Source organism: Canis lupus, chromosome 29 (assembly GCF_048164855.1).
Source record: "Canis lupus baileyi chromosome 29, mCanLup2.hap1, whole genome shotgun sequence".
Classification (NCBI taxonomy): domain Eukaryota; kingdom Metazoa; phylum Chordata; class Mammalia; order Carnivora; family Canidae; genus Canis; species Canis lupus.
In genome coordinates this window covers 26,065,224-26,082,480 of record NC_132866.1, presented here as the reverse complement: position 1 = coordinate 26,082,480, position 17,257 = coordinate 26,065,224, and the positions used below count along the sequence as shown (strand labels likewise).

At 42.3% G+C, this 17,257-nt stretch overlaps 1 protein-coding gene across 1 annotated transcript in view; it reads left to right on the top strand.

The window, feature by feature from the left end:
- The window catches only part of WBP1L (WW domain binding protein 1 like), a 66,645-nt gene that overhangs the window by 803 nt on the left and 48,585 nt on the right, over window positions 1-17,257 (top strand). The window lies entirely within an intron of this gene.

Here is a 17,257-nt window from a genome sequence, read left to right as displayed (position 1 = left end):
TTACAAGCTCTTGCTGTTAGGCTGGCTGGCCTGGGAAAGCCAGCCACTGATGCTGATCTAGGCCAGTTCAGGGCTTTTGAGCAAAGGGTGGTGCTGCTGCCAATATGGGCAGCAAATGGAGCACCCCAGCTTTTCTTGCTGGGTGGCTTGCTTTTTATCCAGGCAGAGAAGCTTGCTTGTGCTGATTCCAGCTCCGGCTGGCATTTCGAAACCCTAATGGGAGCATTACTCCTGGTGCCAAGTTGGGTGGGGTGCAGTAGGGGGAATCACCCCTCCTTCCCTTGCATTTGGCAAGGCTTTACCATTCTATTTTCTTCAGTTTCTGTTCTCTTCCCTGTCTTTTCAGAAGGGAATAGACACACACACTCACTTTCGCACACGGCTGATGGCAGAGTCTGTACAGCTTGGTGCTTGAACTTTGCGTTGTGATCAAGAGTAGAAGCAGAGTTCCAGCAAAAATACTTATCTTTTCCCTAGGAGTTTATGGGCTGCCTTTTCACATCTGCATCTTGTTTTGCCCGCCTAGTATCCTTTCTTTTAAAAATTAGTTTTTAAAATGGAACGATATTCGTATGACAGAAACCATGTAAAACCATTTTACCACTTTAAAGTGAACAACTCAGTGGTGTTTTGTACATTCACAATGTTATGCAACCACTACATCTAGTTCCAAAACATTTTCATCACTTCAAAAGAAAACCCCCTACCCCGTAAGCAGTTCCTCCCTAATTTCCCTTTCCCCCAGATCCTGGCAGCCACCAATCTGTTTTCTGTCTCTGTGGATTTACCTATTCAGGATATTGTATATAAATGGAATCCTACACTTTGTGATATTTTGTGTCCGTGTTCTTTCCCTTAACATAATGTTCTTGAGATTCATCTACATTGTAGCAGGTGCCAGTACTTCATTCCTTTATTGTGGCCGAATAGTATTCCACTGTATGACTGTACCACAATTTGTTATTTATCTGTTGAAGTATCCTCTGTTTCCCCCACCAGAATCTATTTCTGTATATTTGAAATAGCATGTGAAAGAACTAGAGCTTATTTTCTGGCCCAACATATTCCCTTTTGTAGGGCTGGGACCCTTCCATTTTAATAATAGCTGCTGGTCAATGCTAGCATCAAGGAGATGTTGTTGGGGTTCTTTTCCCTAGCTAAAATCATAAACTGGCAGGAGAAATAAATTTTATTTCTTGGAAAAGTCAGAACCCTTAGGACTGATAAAGTTAAGAAGTACAGATGTTGGGGCACGTGGGTAGCTCAGTTGGTTGAGTGTCTGACTTTTGATTTCAGCTTGGGTTGTGGGATTGAGCCCCTGGTCAGGCTTCTCATTCAGCAAGGAGTCTGCTGGAGATTCTCTCTTCCTCTCCCTCTCCCTCTCCCCCTTCCCCCAATGTGCACTCTTACTCTCTCTCTAAAATAAATAAATAAATAAATCTTAAAAAATATATAGATGTTGACAGAACAAAATATAGAACAAACTTACTGCTTCGCCTTTGCATCTATTTCTACATTTAGGTAAAGAAAGGGTGTTCTCAATATCCAGTAATAATACTGCTAGAGGGTTAATTTAAGAATATTGGAGCCTTAGGAGATCGGAGCCATGGGCTTATGGATGCTTCACCCCAATGGAAGAACAGTGGTGGGCCTCTGAGTTGACAGTGGGAACCAGATCCACTTCTTTGGCAGTGGAAGGATGGAAAGTGGAGGTGCCTGCAGGTCACAGAAGCTTTGGAGTTGGCAAGAAGATGTGGGAGGGGATCTTCAATGTCATGCCCTAATTGCAGTTTATCGATCATAGGCCGCTTTCTTATCATTTCTCTGGCACTTCCAATACTTATTTTGGGGACAGGGTGGCTTTTGTACTTTGTTCCATTTGGATGGATGCTAGCATTGACCAGCAGCTATTATGTGGTTACAGTTCCTGCAGAGAAGAGAACGTTTCGTAATGAGTGGGTTCCCTCTTCCCGACCACCCTCATACCCAGTGCTCCGATCCCCACCTTGTACCCTTGTCTCTTTCTGCCCATGAGTACTAGATATCTATAGTGACATTTGTGTTTTGAATTTTAACCTTTGGAATGGAAGCTACTATATAATTATTAACTCTGAATCCACCACTGTTTAGTCAATTTGTTTTTTGTTTTGTTTGGGTTTTTGTTGATTTTTGCCTGTGAAATCTGTGAAGAGGGGCACCGGGGTGGCTCAGTCGGTTAAGTGTCTGCCTTTGGCTCAGGTCATGATCCCTGGGATTGAGCCCTGCCTTAGGCTCCCTGCTTAGTCGGGAATCTGCTTTTCCCTCCCCCTGCTCCTGCACTCTCATTCTCTCTCTCTCTCCTCTCCTTCTCAAATATATAAATAAAATCTTAAAAAAAAAAAAAAATAGTGGGATACCTGGGTGGCGCAGCGGTTTAGCGCCTGCCTTTGGCCCGGGGCGCGATCCTGGAGACCCGGAATCGAATCCCACGTCGGGCTCCCGGTGCATGGAGCCTGCTTCTCCCTCTGCCTGTGTCTCTGCCTCTCTCTCTCTCTCTGTGTGTGTGACTATCATGAATAAATAAAAAAAAAATTTAAAAAAATAGTGAAGAAGAAAAATATTCAGAGACCATTTTGACATAGGATGCACTTCAGGTACTCACTGTCCTTATTTCAACAAGGGACTTTCAACTAACTGAATTGAGGAGGACTTGCTCTACTCATTCTGTATTGAACATGGTGTGGGTGTCTTACTGTGTTTTCGTTTACAGCCATACCATCCTGAACGTGCCCGATCTAGTCTTACAGTGATTTTTTCCCTTTGAAGTGCCTTTATCAAATACAATCTTTTTATACTACACATACGTATCTAATATCAGAAATATATGGTATACGTATTTATATAACACACAGTGGCTTGCTTTCCCTGTTACCAGCTCTCCACTGGAACTATCATTTCTGGCCCAGAAACGGTATCAGCCTAGCTCACTTCTGAGATTATGAACTTAGACTTAACGCTCCTTACTGTGACTCAGGTGTTATTCCTTAAATCCATAAAGAATAAAAAAAAGTAGTCGAGTTGCCAGTGAGCCCTTGGCATTTGTCTCTTCTAGTTAAGTAAGTATCGAGATACATAGAGTTTCTTTCTATTGTTGGTTAGATTCAACTAGAACAATCTGACCATGTTATTTAAAATAACGTTTTAGGGGCAGCCCGGGTGGCTCAGTGGTTTAGTGCTGCCTTCAGTCCAGGGCCTGATCCTGGAGACCCAGGATCGAGTCCCACGTCAGGCTCCCTGCATGGAGTCTGCTTCTCTGTCTGCCTGTGTCTCTGCCTCTCTCTCTCTTTCTCTCTCTGTGTGTGTGTATGTGTGTCTCTCATGAATAAATAAATAAAATCTTTAAAAAAAATAACGTTTTAGTAGAGATGTCTTTTTCTTTAAAGCCACCCAGCTTAATCTCTAGAGATCCAGTCCTTACCTTTCCTCTGCCACGCTTAAAACTTTGAGTTGGTTGGGGGTCCTAATTCCTGATATTTTTGTCTTACCTCGTCTCTCAATAGTATACTCTCTGCCCCCTCCTCTTACCAAGTATGCCCCAGGTTTCAGTCCAGAAGCTCTACTCCACTCTTCCTTCTTAAAAACAGCATTTTGGTGTGATTAGCATCATTTCTTCTCATCAAAAAGTGGGAGATCGAATGTCTAGACTCTAATTCCCCTTCCCTCATTTTCTTAGTCTGTTTTATAAACCAAAGTGAGAAGTTGTCTCAGGATACCTGGGTGGCTCAGCGGTTAAAGCATCTGCCTTCCACTCGGGGCGTGATCCTCGAGTCCTGGGATCGAGTCCCATATTGAGCTCCCTGCATGGAGCCTGCTTCTCCCTCTGCCTGTGTTTCTGCCTCTCTCTCTCTGTGTGTCTCTCATGAATAAATAAATAAAAAAAATTTTTTTTAAAGAAGTTGTCTCAGATCAACACCTTGAGTTTCCAGAAGTCCTTTCAGTAGAATTCAGCCATCATTTACTGAAATGTTCACTCTGCAGCAGACTGTTAATGCAGGTGGGCTCTGGGAGCCCTCAGTTGAGTAACTGAATCCCTCTGTTTTCAAGGAGCTGGTAATCTGCTGGAAAAGACAGATCACACGCATAATGATTTGTAACCCAGAGGCACAGATGTGCAAACAAAGGACAGTGGGAACAATTGATTCTGCTCTGACCAGGGGAAGGTGGGATTTAGGAAAACCTTCACAGAAGAGGCATTTGGGCCAGGCTTTAAAGGTTGGGAAGGGAAACAAGTCAATTCCAGCCTGGAAAAGTGAAAATGGAGGATGTGTTTGGAGGTGGCATGTAGTCTGTGGTGGAAGCTTCCTATGTGGGTATGTAGAGGAGGGTAGAAGTAGAAAACACTTGAAAGGTAGGCTGTGGTTATATGGTAAAGAGGCCTTTCATCCATTCATCCAAGCAGTGCAGTCCAGTAGAACTTTCTGTGATGTTAGAAATGTCCTATATTTGCCCTGTCTGTTTTGGTAACTAACCACTTAGCCACATGTGACTATTGGCACTAGGAATGTGACTCGGATAGATGAGCAACTGAATTTTTAGTGACATCTAGTTTTTTATAACAGCTGTATTGAGACATAATTAACATGCCAGTAGATTCACCCTTTTAAAGTGTATGTGAAATGACTTTTTAGTAGGTCGCAGAATTGTGTACCATCTACTATCTAATTTTATTTTTTTGTTTTGTTTTTTAAGATTTAATGAATTTATTTGTGCAAGAGGGAGAGCACAAGGGATAAGGGGGAGAAGCAGAGGGAGAGTGACAAGCAGACTCCCTGCTGAGCGCAGAGGACCCCCGAGATCATGATTTGAGCTGAAATCAAGCATCAGACACCTAACTGACTGAACCACCCAGATGCCCCTACTATGTTATTTTAGGAAATTTTCATTACCCTAGAAAGAAGCCCTATTGCCATTAGCAGTCCCTCCCCATGCCATCCCCACCTCCTGCAGCCCCTGGCAGCCACTAATCTATTTTGTATCTCTATGGATTTGCCTATTCTGGACATTTCTTATAAATGGAATCATACTCTAGGTGGTTCTCCGTGACTGGCTTCTTTCACTTAGCATAATGTTTCCAAGATTAATCCATGCTGACATATCAGCATTTCATTCCTTTCTGTAGTTAGTTAACATTCAGTCATATAAATGTACTACATTTAATTTATCTATTCATCAAATGATGGGCATTTGGGCTATTTCTGCTTTTGGGCTAATTTGAATAATGCTGCTGTGAACATGCATGTACAAGTTTTTTGTGTAGACATAAGTTTTCATTTCTCCTGGGTGTATACTTCATGGTGAAATTGCTGGGTCACATAGTAACTTTATATATAACCTTTTAAGGGACACTAGACTGTTTTCCAAGGCTGGTATGATATTTAATTTTAATTAATTTAAATTAAATAGCTACATGTGGTCACTGACTACTTAATAGTGCAGATCTAAGAGCTTTCTGGTGCAGGAATAGTGGGGTAAGTCCAACACAGTGGTGAGGTTGTGGGCTCCAGGGGCAGACCACCTGAGATCCAAACCTGACTCTTCTAAGTAGAAGAAGCAAGTTGTTGACCTCTTTATGCCTCAGTGTCCTCATCTATAAAATGGAATCAATAATAGTATGTACCTTATAGGTTTGCTGTGAGGTGAAAAGATATATATAAAGCTCTTGGAATACATTTAATGGCTATTAAATATAATTATCACAAAATAATATCACAAATAATAGTTATTATTTGTGGTCCTCAGAGTGGATTTGGTTGTTGATAAGTCAGTATCAGCTCTCAAATTGAGTTCAGAAGCTGAAATTTGGGGAGTTTGAGAATGATTTCCTTGAATCTGTCCTATATCTGAGTTTAATTTTGTCCCTGTAGGAAATGTTTGTGGTGAACCTATATGTTTAGAATTGTGGTTCTCAACTGGGGATAATTGTGCCCCTTCCAGAGGACATTTGTCAGTGTCTGGAAACATTTTTGGTTGTCACAGCTCAGGGCCAGGGATGCTGCTAAACCTCCCGTCACAAAGGAGAGCCTCCCACAACAAAGAATCGTCTAGTCCAAAATGTCAGTGGTGTGGAGGTGGCCAGACACTGGTTTAGCAGTGCCTGCTCTTCCCATATCAGCTCATGCTGATCATCACAGGGTTTGAGGTTAACCTTCCTATGAAGAGAGAATATAACATTGTGAAGTATATGAAGTAACCCTCTGACAACAAATTTTAGATGGGACAGTTGAAAGCTTTAATATCCTGAATCTTGATTACTCTCAGATTTGTTAACATGTTGCCAGTCAGCCTGGCTTTGTCAGGCAACATAAAACATTTTTGAGAAAAAATTTTTTTTTTTAGTTTGTGGTTCAGTAAGCAGATGAGCCTCCCTTATTCGCCCAGCCTTAAACTTTCTTTCCTCTTTCTTTGGTTTACCCTTGTGGTTTCATTTTAAGAACATGTTTGTTTTCACCCCAGTTGAAAGCCTGATGCCAGTTACTTTCTTTTCTCAGGGTCCTCCATGGCCTCATAATCAATCTGAACCAAGACATGTTCTTAGAACTTTTTCCTTTCCCCATTCTACATCTTGGATCTACTCTCATTTTCAGCTCCACAAACATTGGTTTGTTGTCACTTACTCAGCCTACAGAAACCATGCGGTGTTCTCAGGGTCACCGTGGGCTGACTGGAACTTAGATTAGGGTGGCTGTGTGACCTCAGGAGAAGCCTTCTCTTTCAAGCCCCCATGATGCAGCACATCTGTGGATTTTGTGCACTAGCTGGCAATTCTTTTCTTTTCTTTTTCTTTCTTTCTTTTTTTTTCTTTTTCTTTTTCTTTTTCTTTTTCTTTTTCTTTTTTTGGTAGCTGGCAATTCTTTAAGCATACTGTGGGTATCTCAGATGACTTTGGATTAACAATTCCAAGTGCCTTTTGAATGCCTGGCCATCGGTTCACCTGAGAGCATCGCATCTCTTGCTTTCCTGTTGGACTAACTCTTGAGGGACCATCAGGATCCAGGTGGTACAATGATGTGGATTCATTCTTTGCCCTGTAACCCCAATTGTGGTTACCACCACGGCCACCAACTCTACCATAACCACACAGGCAGTCAGAGCAGCTACTGAGTAACAGGGAGCAGTGACAGTGGGTCTTCGTGATCTGTCTACTTGGTGGTATACAACAGGCTGAGGTCTGGCTTATGGGCACCTCCCTGTTGGGCCGTCCTTTGTATTTCCACTAGGTGGAGCAAAGTCTGGCCAAAAAAATGCATGTGATGTGGAAACCACAAACAAATAATCAATAAATCCAGAACATTGCAATCTGGGAGGTAAGGAAAGGAGAAACAGATCTCGTTCTATTGAATTATGTGGCTTGTCGATACAATTCTGGGCTTTCCCAGTGTGGGAATTAAAGTAGGTCATGGTCTCAGACTTGGAGATCACAACGTTGGATGGACTGGGGTTTTCTGATACTCTCGCTTACTCAGCTACATTCCCATAGCTTGGATTTATTTACTTTTGGTTTTCTTCTTTCCATACTTTCTTATGCGGAAAAATAGATGAGCTATGGATCGTCCATTCCTGGTGCCATCAATGCCGTCAGGAGTGCGTTGGCCTGTTTTGTTTCATGATCTTAGATGTTCTAAATAATTTAATTTGAACTTGCTTTGGAAGAGGTAAAAGTGAATGTAAGACGTTGCAAGAATATTTGTAGCTTGGAAGGGTGGATCCTAGAGTAAAGCTATAAAAACACACCTGTTTTGATTTTTAAATATCAAGCAAGACAGATTGTATGTTGTAACACTGTGTCATTACACATTCTCGCAGGTCAGAGGCATGCGTTTTGTGAAGAAAATATGCAGGTTTTTCGAAATCCTACCTGCTGCTTTTTTGTTTTCCATTTCTGAAATTATCTTCCTTATCTAAAATTCCACCTGGCCGTTCACGACAGCTATATTAAAATCCAACCAAACACAGAAATGAGAGGAAAACCACAACTTAGTTGACTGATCAGATCTAAATGATTTTTCCCTCTTTGAGGTTCATTTGGGAGAAAAGGTTAATATTTGGCTTTTGACACTGGAGTGTTGTAGCTCTTTGGGATTTGAATATAGAGTTGACTAGGGTAAGAAGTTCATCCTGTGTTCTTTCTTTTTACTTGAGTCCTTTGTCTTTAAATATGCAAATCACCCCCCCACCCCCCCCCCCACCCCCCCGCGCCCGGGTCTGCAGGTTGTTGGGGAAAAACAGAAAACCTGTACCAGTCTGATTTGGCACAAGATCTACTGACTTTTTTTTTTTTTTAAGATTTTATTTATTTATTCATGAGAGACAGAGACAGAGAGAGAGAGAGAGAGAGAGGCAGACACAGGAAGAGGCAGAAGCAGGCTCCATGCAGGGACTCCATCCCAGGACTCCAGGTTCACGCCTTGGGCCAAAGGCAAGGCACTAAACCACGAGCCATCCAGGGATCCCCTGATCTACTGACTTTCTTTTCCTTTTCCTTCCTTCGACCTGATTGCTGCATTTCTTTGAGCTTTAAGGTGCCTTTTACCTTTTCACGTCAGTTTTTAATTACACACAAATAACACACGCTTCATACAATGATAAATAATATAGACAGACATGCTTAGAGTAAAAAGTGAAAGTTTGTGGTTTGGTGTGTGTGTTTTTGGTGGGTTTTCTGCTTATGCTGAATATTTATAGGTATGGTATTAGTTTTAACATATATGTATATATATTTGTTTTTTTCTAAGATTTTTTTTCTAAAATTTTATTTATTTATTCATGAGAGACACACACAGAGAGAGGCAGAGACACAGGCAGAGGGAGAAGCAGGCTCCATACAGGAAGCCTAATGTGGGACTTGATCCCGGGACTCCAGGATCACGCCCTGAGCTAAAGGCAGATGCTCAACCGCTGAGCCACCCAGGAGTCCCATATATATGTTTATATATATATAAAATATTAGTTTTAACATTATATACATATATATATATATATATATATATATATATATATATGAAAGTAACTCCTATATGTAAATATAAAATTGTTGGTATGGATAGGGTTCTTTATTTTCTTTTCATTTTTTTAAAAGATTTATTTATTCGTGAGAGACAGAGAGAGAGAGAAGCAGAGACATAGGCAGAGGGAGAAACAGGCTTCTCTCAGGGAGCCCAGTGTGGGACTCGATCAGGATGCCAGGATCATGCTCTGAGCCAAAGGCAGATGATCAACCGCTGAGCCACCCAGATGTACCAATTTTCATTTGGTTTTAAAACAAAACTGGGATAATTTATATGTGGTACTTTTCAACATGCAGTTTTTCATCCTTTGTAGACTTCTTTCTGTATTGCATATGTACCTCTGATTTTTTTTTTTTAAACACCTGTATGTTGGGGCACCTCGGTGGCTCAATCAGTTAAGCATCTGCCTGCAGCTCAGGTCGTGATCCCAGGGTGCTGGTATTGAGCCCTGCACTGCATCTGGTTCCCTGCTCAGCGGGGAGCCTGCTTCTCCCACTCCCGCTCCCCCTGCTTGTACTCTTTCTCTCCCTGTCAAATAAATAAGTGAAATCTTAAAAAAAAAAGAAAAGAAAGAATAATATTAATCAAAACCCCAAAAACTTGGAAAATTAGTAAACAGTGAAAGAATCATAAGGAGAGTTGACAAAGTTTAGGAAAGCCTTAAGAAGAGGAAAAAAAAGGAGAGGGATGGCATTCAGAAGTGAGCATAGAATTGCAAGAACAAACAAAAAACCAAAAACAGCAACAAAAAACCTCTTCTTATTATTGCCTTAGACCATGGTTTATTTACTGCTAGGTAGCTGAATATACATTGTATCCGAGTTTTTACCATTTCACACTGTGTTATAGTGAACATTGATTGTTCTATGTATTTCTGTAGTCTGGGTTCCTAGAAGTAGAATTGGGGATTGTGGGGTTGTGGGGTATATACTTTGGAAGTTTGGGGTGGATAGTGCCAGATTGCTCTCCAAAGTGGTTTTATCAGTGTACATCCCCAGCAATAGGCTATTTGGGGGCTCATTTCCCCACACATTGTGTAAGCAACATGTCTTCATCTGTACCTTCAGCTTATCCTTGAAGGTGTGCCTTCTTCTGACTCAACACAGGCATGTGGAGAACATTTCCACATGCCTTTCTCACATTTTCTTTCTCAAAAACCCATTTACGTCTTCGATCTGCTTAGCTTCAAGTCTCCTCCCTGTCTGCAAACCAGGTTGCTCCCTTTGTTGTGAAGGAGGAGGGCAGTGTGCCTGGAGCTAGGGAAGCGGAGCTGTGGCCTGCTGAGGTGTTGAAGGATGTGGTTAGTAGGTGCCTGGAAGATGTCAGGCAGGTGGCTTGGAACTGTTGGCCAGTTGCTGTGTGGCACACAAGTCTCATGAACCACCCTTCTGTGGTGGTCATCCCAGAAGAAGGAATACTTGGAAATACCATCAGTGAGAGTGTAGACTCTGGAGCCAGACTACCTCCATATAATCTTAGGCTAATTGGTTGACTCAGTATCCTCATCTGTAAAATGGGATAACAGCACCTAGCTTATAGCGTTATTGTTTGGGTTAATTGAGTTATTGTAAGGATTAATTGAGTTAGTACTTACAAAGCACTTAGAACAGTGCCTGCCACTAGTAATTACTTGGTAAATGTTAGCCTGTACAATTATCTTTTTTTTTTTTTTTTTTTTAAAGCTTTGGGAAGCCTTAAGACTTCCTTATTTCCTGACTGACCCAAGATCTGTTTCCAGTGGAAGAATTTAAGAGTATATTTTAGTGAGCTCCTAGTCCAGAGGCATGTGGACTCGCTTTCCATATTCACCACCCTTGGCAGTCTGATGAGGGGTGTTTTTCCAGAAATTGTTTTCTAATAATAAAGTATGGAAATTGTTTATTCTTAGAACAGGTTAAGTTAAAGTTAGAATATATATATACTGTTACCCTGATCTGTACATCGCTGTGCCCTCTCCAGTGAGGAAGAGTCAGGTTATCACCAGCAAAGAAGTGTACCTTGTCTTGGGCGTGGGAGCTGTGGTTGGACATCCATTCTGACCATAGTGTTAGACCACACGCAGGTCTGTCGGCTCTCGGCACAGTGTCCTGTACCAATGTATACTGTACTTCCTGTTCTGAGGTGAGGATGTTTTCTGAGGCTTTTTAAAAATAATAACAGCGTTATTGAGATAATTCACATACCGTAAAGTTCACCCTTGCAGAGTGTGCAGTGCACTGGTTTTTAGCATGTTCACAAGATTAGGCCACCATCACCCCTATCTATCTCAGAACGTTTTGATCACCCCAGAAAGCAACCCTATATCTATTTTTTTTTTAATTTTTATTTATTTATGATAGTCACACACAGAGAGAGAGAGAGAGAGAGAGGCAGAGACATAGGCAGAGGGAGAAGCAGGCTCCATGCACCGGGAGCCCGACGTGGGATTCGATCCCGGGTCTCCAGGATCGCGCCCTGGGCCAAAGGCAGGCACTAAATCGCTGCGCCACCCAGGGATCCCCTATCTATTTTTTTTTTTAAAGATTATTTATTTATTCATGAGAGAGACAGAGAGAGGCAGAGGGAGAAGCAGGCTCTATGCAGGGAGCCCGATGCAGGCTCTATGCAGGGAGCCCGATGCAGGACTCGATCCCAAGGACCCCAGGATCATGCCCTGAGCCGAAGGCAGTTGCTCAACCACTGAACCACCCAGGTGCCCTGAAAGCAACCTTATATTAATTAGCGGGTTCCCTTCCTGAGCCCTCCCCTTCCCAGACCCCAGCTTCTGGCAACCACTCCTCTACTTTCTGCCACTGTGGGTTTTCCCATTCTAAACACTTCATGTAAATAGAATCCTAACACCATGTTTGTTTTGTGATTGGCTTCTTTTACTTCACATAGTGTTTTCAGGGTTCATCCATGTTGTAGCTGGTGCCGGTACTTTTTTCCTTTCCATTCATATTCTGTTGTATGGGTATGACATATTTTATTCATCCATCAGTCAACTCATAGACATTTGGGCTGTTATCACTTTGGGGGTACTAGGAATAATGCTATGAACATTATCCAAGTTTTTGTGAGTATATCTGTGTTCATTTTCTTAGGATATACCTAGAAGGTCATGTGATAACTCTGTGTCTATTTTTTTTTAGGAATTGCCAGACTGTTTACCAAAGTGGCTGTACCATGCCATGTTCCCCACTAGCAATTATGAGGGTTCCAATTTCTGTACATCCTCTCCAACATTTATTATTTATCTTTTTTATTATAACCATTATAATGGATATGAGGTAGTATCTCATTGTGGGTTTTTTTCTTAAAGACTTTATTTATTTGACAGAGAGAGAGAGCACAAGCAGGGGAAGCAGCAGGCAGAGGGAGAAGGAGGAGCAGGCTCCCCGTTGAGCAGAGAGCCCTGCTTGGGACTCAATCCCAGAACCCTGGGATCATGACCTGAGCTGAAGGCAGATGCTTAACCGGCTGAGCCACCCCAGCACCCTCATTGTGGTTTTGATTTGCGTTTCCCTAATGACAAATGATGTTGAACGTTTCTCATGTTCTCATGTATCTTTGGACAAAAAAAGTCTGTTCAATTCTTTGCCCATTTTATTTTTTTAATTTTAATTTTTAAAAAATATTTTATTTTTTTAATTTTTATTTTTAAAAAATATTTTATTTTTTTAATTTTTATTTTTTAAAAATATTTTATTTATTCATGAGAGACACAAAGGCAGAGACATAGGCAGAGAAAGAAGCAGGCTCCCTGCAAGGAGCCTGATGTGGGACTTGATCTCGGACCCTGGGATCAGGTCCTGAGCCAAAGGCAGATGCTCAAGCACTGAGCCACCCACACGTCCCATCTTTGCCCATTTTAAAGACCCTTATCTGACTACAAGGGACAAAATCTTCTCATGAAATTCCAGTGAGTGACTGTCCAGAGGGTTTTCCTTTCGACTAGACTCTGTTGGGGCTCTGGCATTCTCCTGTGCTACCACCTATTCTCATGACTCTGGAATCAGTTGCTTACCTTCTCTGAGTTGGCTGGCTGCTTCTATCAACGTCACCCAGAGACGGCTTTGATGCAGCCATTTCTGCGATAAGAGGCCCATGTGGTCAAAGAAATCCACTGTCTCTCCTGAAGACTCATGATGCGTGTGCTTTACAGTTAAGCTTCTGAGGAGTCTCACAATTAAGAACGCTTTATGAGTCCTTTAACAGATAAATGATTAGCAAATATTTTTCCCTTGCGGTGGTTTTTGTTTTGTTTTGTCTTTCACTTTCTTGATCATGCTCTTTCTTTGAAGCACAATCATTTTTCATTTGGGTGAAGCCCAGTGTATTCTTTTTTTATTTTTGTCACTTGAGCTTTTGGTGTTCCTTAGTTCCTTCAAGGGCTCTGTAAAGCTTAATATTCCTTTGGGTCAAGAGCGGACATTATTTAGGACAGTATCCTTTGAATATCTGTATTATGGAAAAATTTAAAATATAGAATAAAAATAAAGAGAATGGTATAATAAACCCCCATGTCCCCATCACTCAACTTCAGCATTTTATTGTCATGGCCTATCCTCTTTTGTCTGTATCCACTTTCACTTTCATTCGTGCCTGGTGAAGTTATTTTGAAGAAGACTGCAGACTCCATATCATTTCAACCATATAGTTCTGTTTGATCTCTAAAAGATAAAAGGATTTTGTTCCTCAGCACAACCACCCTATCGTATCATACCCTAAAAAATTGACAATAATTGCTTAGTGTTATAGGATCTTGCATGTGGAGCACCTGGATGGCTCAGTGGTTGAGCGTCTGCCTTTGGTTCAGGTCGCAGTCCCGGGGTCCTGGGATCGAGCCCCGCATCAGGCTCCCTGTAGGGAGCTTGCTTCTCTCTCTGCCTGTGTCTCTGCCTCTCTCTTTGTGTCTCTCATGAATAAATAAATAAAATCTTAAAAAAAAAAAGATCTTGCATGTGAGAACTTAAATTATATCCAGAGATAAAAACACCATTAGAAAATTCAGCTAAGGGACACCTGAGTGGCTTGACGGTTGAGCGCCTGCCTTTGACTTGGGTTGTGATCATGGGGTCCTGGGATTAAGTCCCATGTCGGGCTCCCTGCATGGGGCTTGCTTCTCCCTCTGCCTGTGTCTGTGTCTCTGCCTCTCTCTCTCTGTCTGTCTCTCATGAATAAAATCTTAAAAAAAAAAAAAAAAGAAAATTCAGCTAATATACGGGGGCACCTGGGTGGCTCAGTCAGTTAAAGTTTTGCCTTTGGCTCAGGTCATGATCTCAGGGCCCTAAGAGATGGAGCGCTGCGTCCCGCTCCCTGCTCAGCAGGGGGCCTGCTTCTCCCTCTCCTTCTGCCCACTCATACTCTTTCTCTCTCTCTCTCAAATAGATTAATAAAATCTTTTAAAAAGAAAATTCAGCTAATAAATGACACTTCTTCAGCTTTCCTAAGTAAGTAAGCCTCACTAAGTGCTCCTCTACTTTAAAAAAAGTTTCTCCCGGGATCCCTGGGTGGCTCAGTGGTTTGGTGCCTGCCTTTGGCCCAGGGCCGGATCCTGGAGACCCGGGATCGAGTCCCACGTCAGGCTCCCTGCATGGAGCCTGCTTCTCCCTCTGCCTATGTCTCTGCCCCTCTCTCTCTCTCTGTCTCTCTCTCTGTCTCTCAGGAATAAATAAATAAAAACTAAAAAAAAAAAAAATTTCTCCCCGGGAATCCCCGCCAGTCCTGTGAGTGTCAGAGGCACCCTTCCAACTACAGCTTTCTCTTTCACTTGACCACATCCAGTGGTGGAGTCTCAACCACGGCAAACCTCCCCCACCGCCAAAAAAAAAACCAACAAAACCCTTTCTTTGTCATCTTGTCACAATAGATCTCCCTTTCCAACCTAAAGTATAAGAATAACTTAGGACTTTTGCACTCAATTTCTAGCATAGGGAGAATTTGGGGGGAAATCCTACTCTTATCTGAGATTGCACAAACGTTCAGAAAAACCTGAGAAAAGCAGAAGACCTGTCAGCATAGTTTGTCCTCTTTTCACCTCTCTGGGGGCCTCAGCTGCGTGTCCCTGTCCTGTGCCTGACTATGCTTGCCCTCAAGGTACAGAACTGGGGGGGGGGTTTCACACAGATGAACAAAAGCTGCTGAGGGAGAACGGGAACACAGAATTGTTCTGTGGAGGCTGACAGAAACCATAGAGATAATGATGCCATGAACAGATGTTTGGTAAGAAAGAAAGACTGTGCCATTTGAAATGTAGGAGATTTGGGTTTTAGCAGGCTTCTTAACTGTGAGACTCCTCAGAGGCTTAACTATAAAGCACCTGCGTCCTGAATCTCCAGGAGAGACAGCGGACTTCTTTGACCACATGAGCCTCTTATCGCAGAAATGGCTGCGTCAAAGCCATCTCTGGGTGACGCTGATAGAAGTAGCCAACGACCTCAGAGAATTTAAGCAGTTGGGGTAGGGTCATGAGAATAGGGAGAATGCCAGAGCCCCAGTAGAGTCTAGTTTGTGTCACTTGCTGGGGTTCCATGGGAAGACCTCTGCCCCTTCAGTCAGAAGCGCTAAGTCTGGCCCTAGGTCATTGCACATTTTCAGACATTCACTATATTGTCTGGCAAGTGGGGTATGTAAAAACTTCTAGCCCTGTCACCAGCTGATACAAGGAGCAACTAAAATGGATGTGAAAGTAGTTTATAAACTGAATTCTACAAGGATGATGACTTACTGTCTCACTGCCTAGCTCCACCTTTTCTGCAATATTGAGCAGAATGTGCATCTTGAATAAAGTGGAAGACTTTGGAACAATAGATATAGTCATAAAGATATGAGTACCTGCTAATTTTATTTTTCGGGGAAGGCCCTTCTTGCTTGCCATGATGGGAGATGCTTTCTCAAAGGCACTTTTAGCTTTTCTCTCCCTAAGCCTTAGGCCTGTAATGTAGCATCTCTCTGCCTACTTCTGCTTTTGCTCTAGAGCTGCATGATTTGGACGGTGGGTCAATATGGTTTTGAAGTAGGGTTACATACTGTCAGCTTTGTTGCCTCACTCTCTGTGGCCTGGGAGTCCAGGGTTCAGGTGTGGCCTATGGTTGGGCATATTATGACGAAAGGACCAGAGGATTCATCTGTTATGATGCCCTCTCCAGTTTTACCACTCTTCATCATTGTTTCCCTTGGGCTGCGGGGGTGTGTGTTGCAGAAGCTTTTCCACTCCCTACAACTTATGGGAGGGATAACTTTGTCGTAATGTTTCCTTCTGGTGCTTTTGACCATGAACTCTCAAGACCTGGAGTAGATTGGTTATCGAATAGTCCAAGGAGGGAGGAGGTAATATTTGATTTACATAAGATCCAAGAAATGAGGGAAGATATAGTGCCAGGAGCTGTATTTCCAGCTAGACCTCATTAAGTTTCACGATCCTTTATACAAAAAAAAAAAAAAAAAAAAAAAAAAGACAACTTCTAGGTGTTGCTTAATGAAGTTAGCTGGTGATCGGCAGCAAAACCAAGAGCAGCTTCATCCCAGTCCCCATAATCAAAAAATGAATAGGGGTTAGGTCACATCCCATTCTAAGGGAATTTTGCTTTTGAGATGGTTTAAATGCTTTAAATTCCTCTGTAGAGAAATTACAGATATACAGATAATGGAGACACACAGGGTTTCCTAGTTATATCCATGTGCTCTTCTGACCTCTTAGCTGTTTATCGGGTTTCTGTGGCCATGAACATGTCACTTGCACTGTCTTCTGGGAATTCAGCTGTAGTAACTTCCTTTTTACAGTCTTCTCTTTATTCATCTATCTCTTTATCCATGTACCAATCTTTTTTGAGGGTTTACTTTGTGCAAGGCATTGGTTGGTAAGATGAGGGACACAGAAGTGGTAGTTAGACATCTTGCTTTTTTTTTTTTTTTTAAGATTTTATCTATTTATTCATGAGAGACACGGAGAGAGAGAGAAGCAGAGACATAGACAGGGGAAGAAGCAGGCTCCCCAGAGGGAGCCAGATGCAGGACTTGATCCCTAGACCAGGCGTCCCTAGACATCTTGCTTTTATGTTGCTTCTACTTTAGAGGAGGAGACAGGCCTGAGAAGAAATCATTTTGCTGAGTTTATGACCCCTAAAAGAGTCGGTGGATTTCCCTGTATAAGCACAACCAGGATGGTTTCTGGGCAGTGTGAATAGTTACTCTTCTGACCTTGCATCCATAGGGCCTGGAGCTGCTTCCAG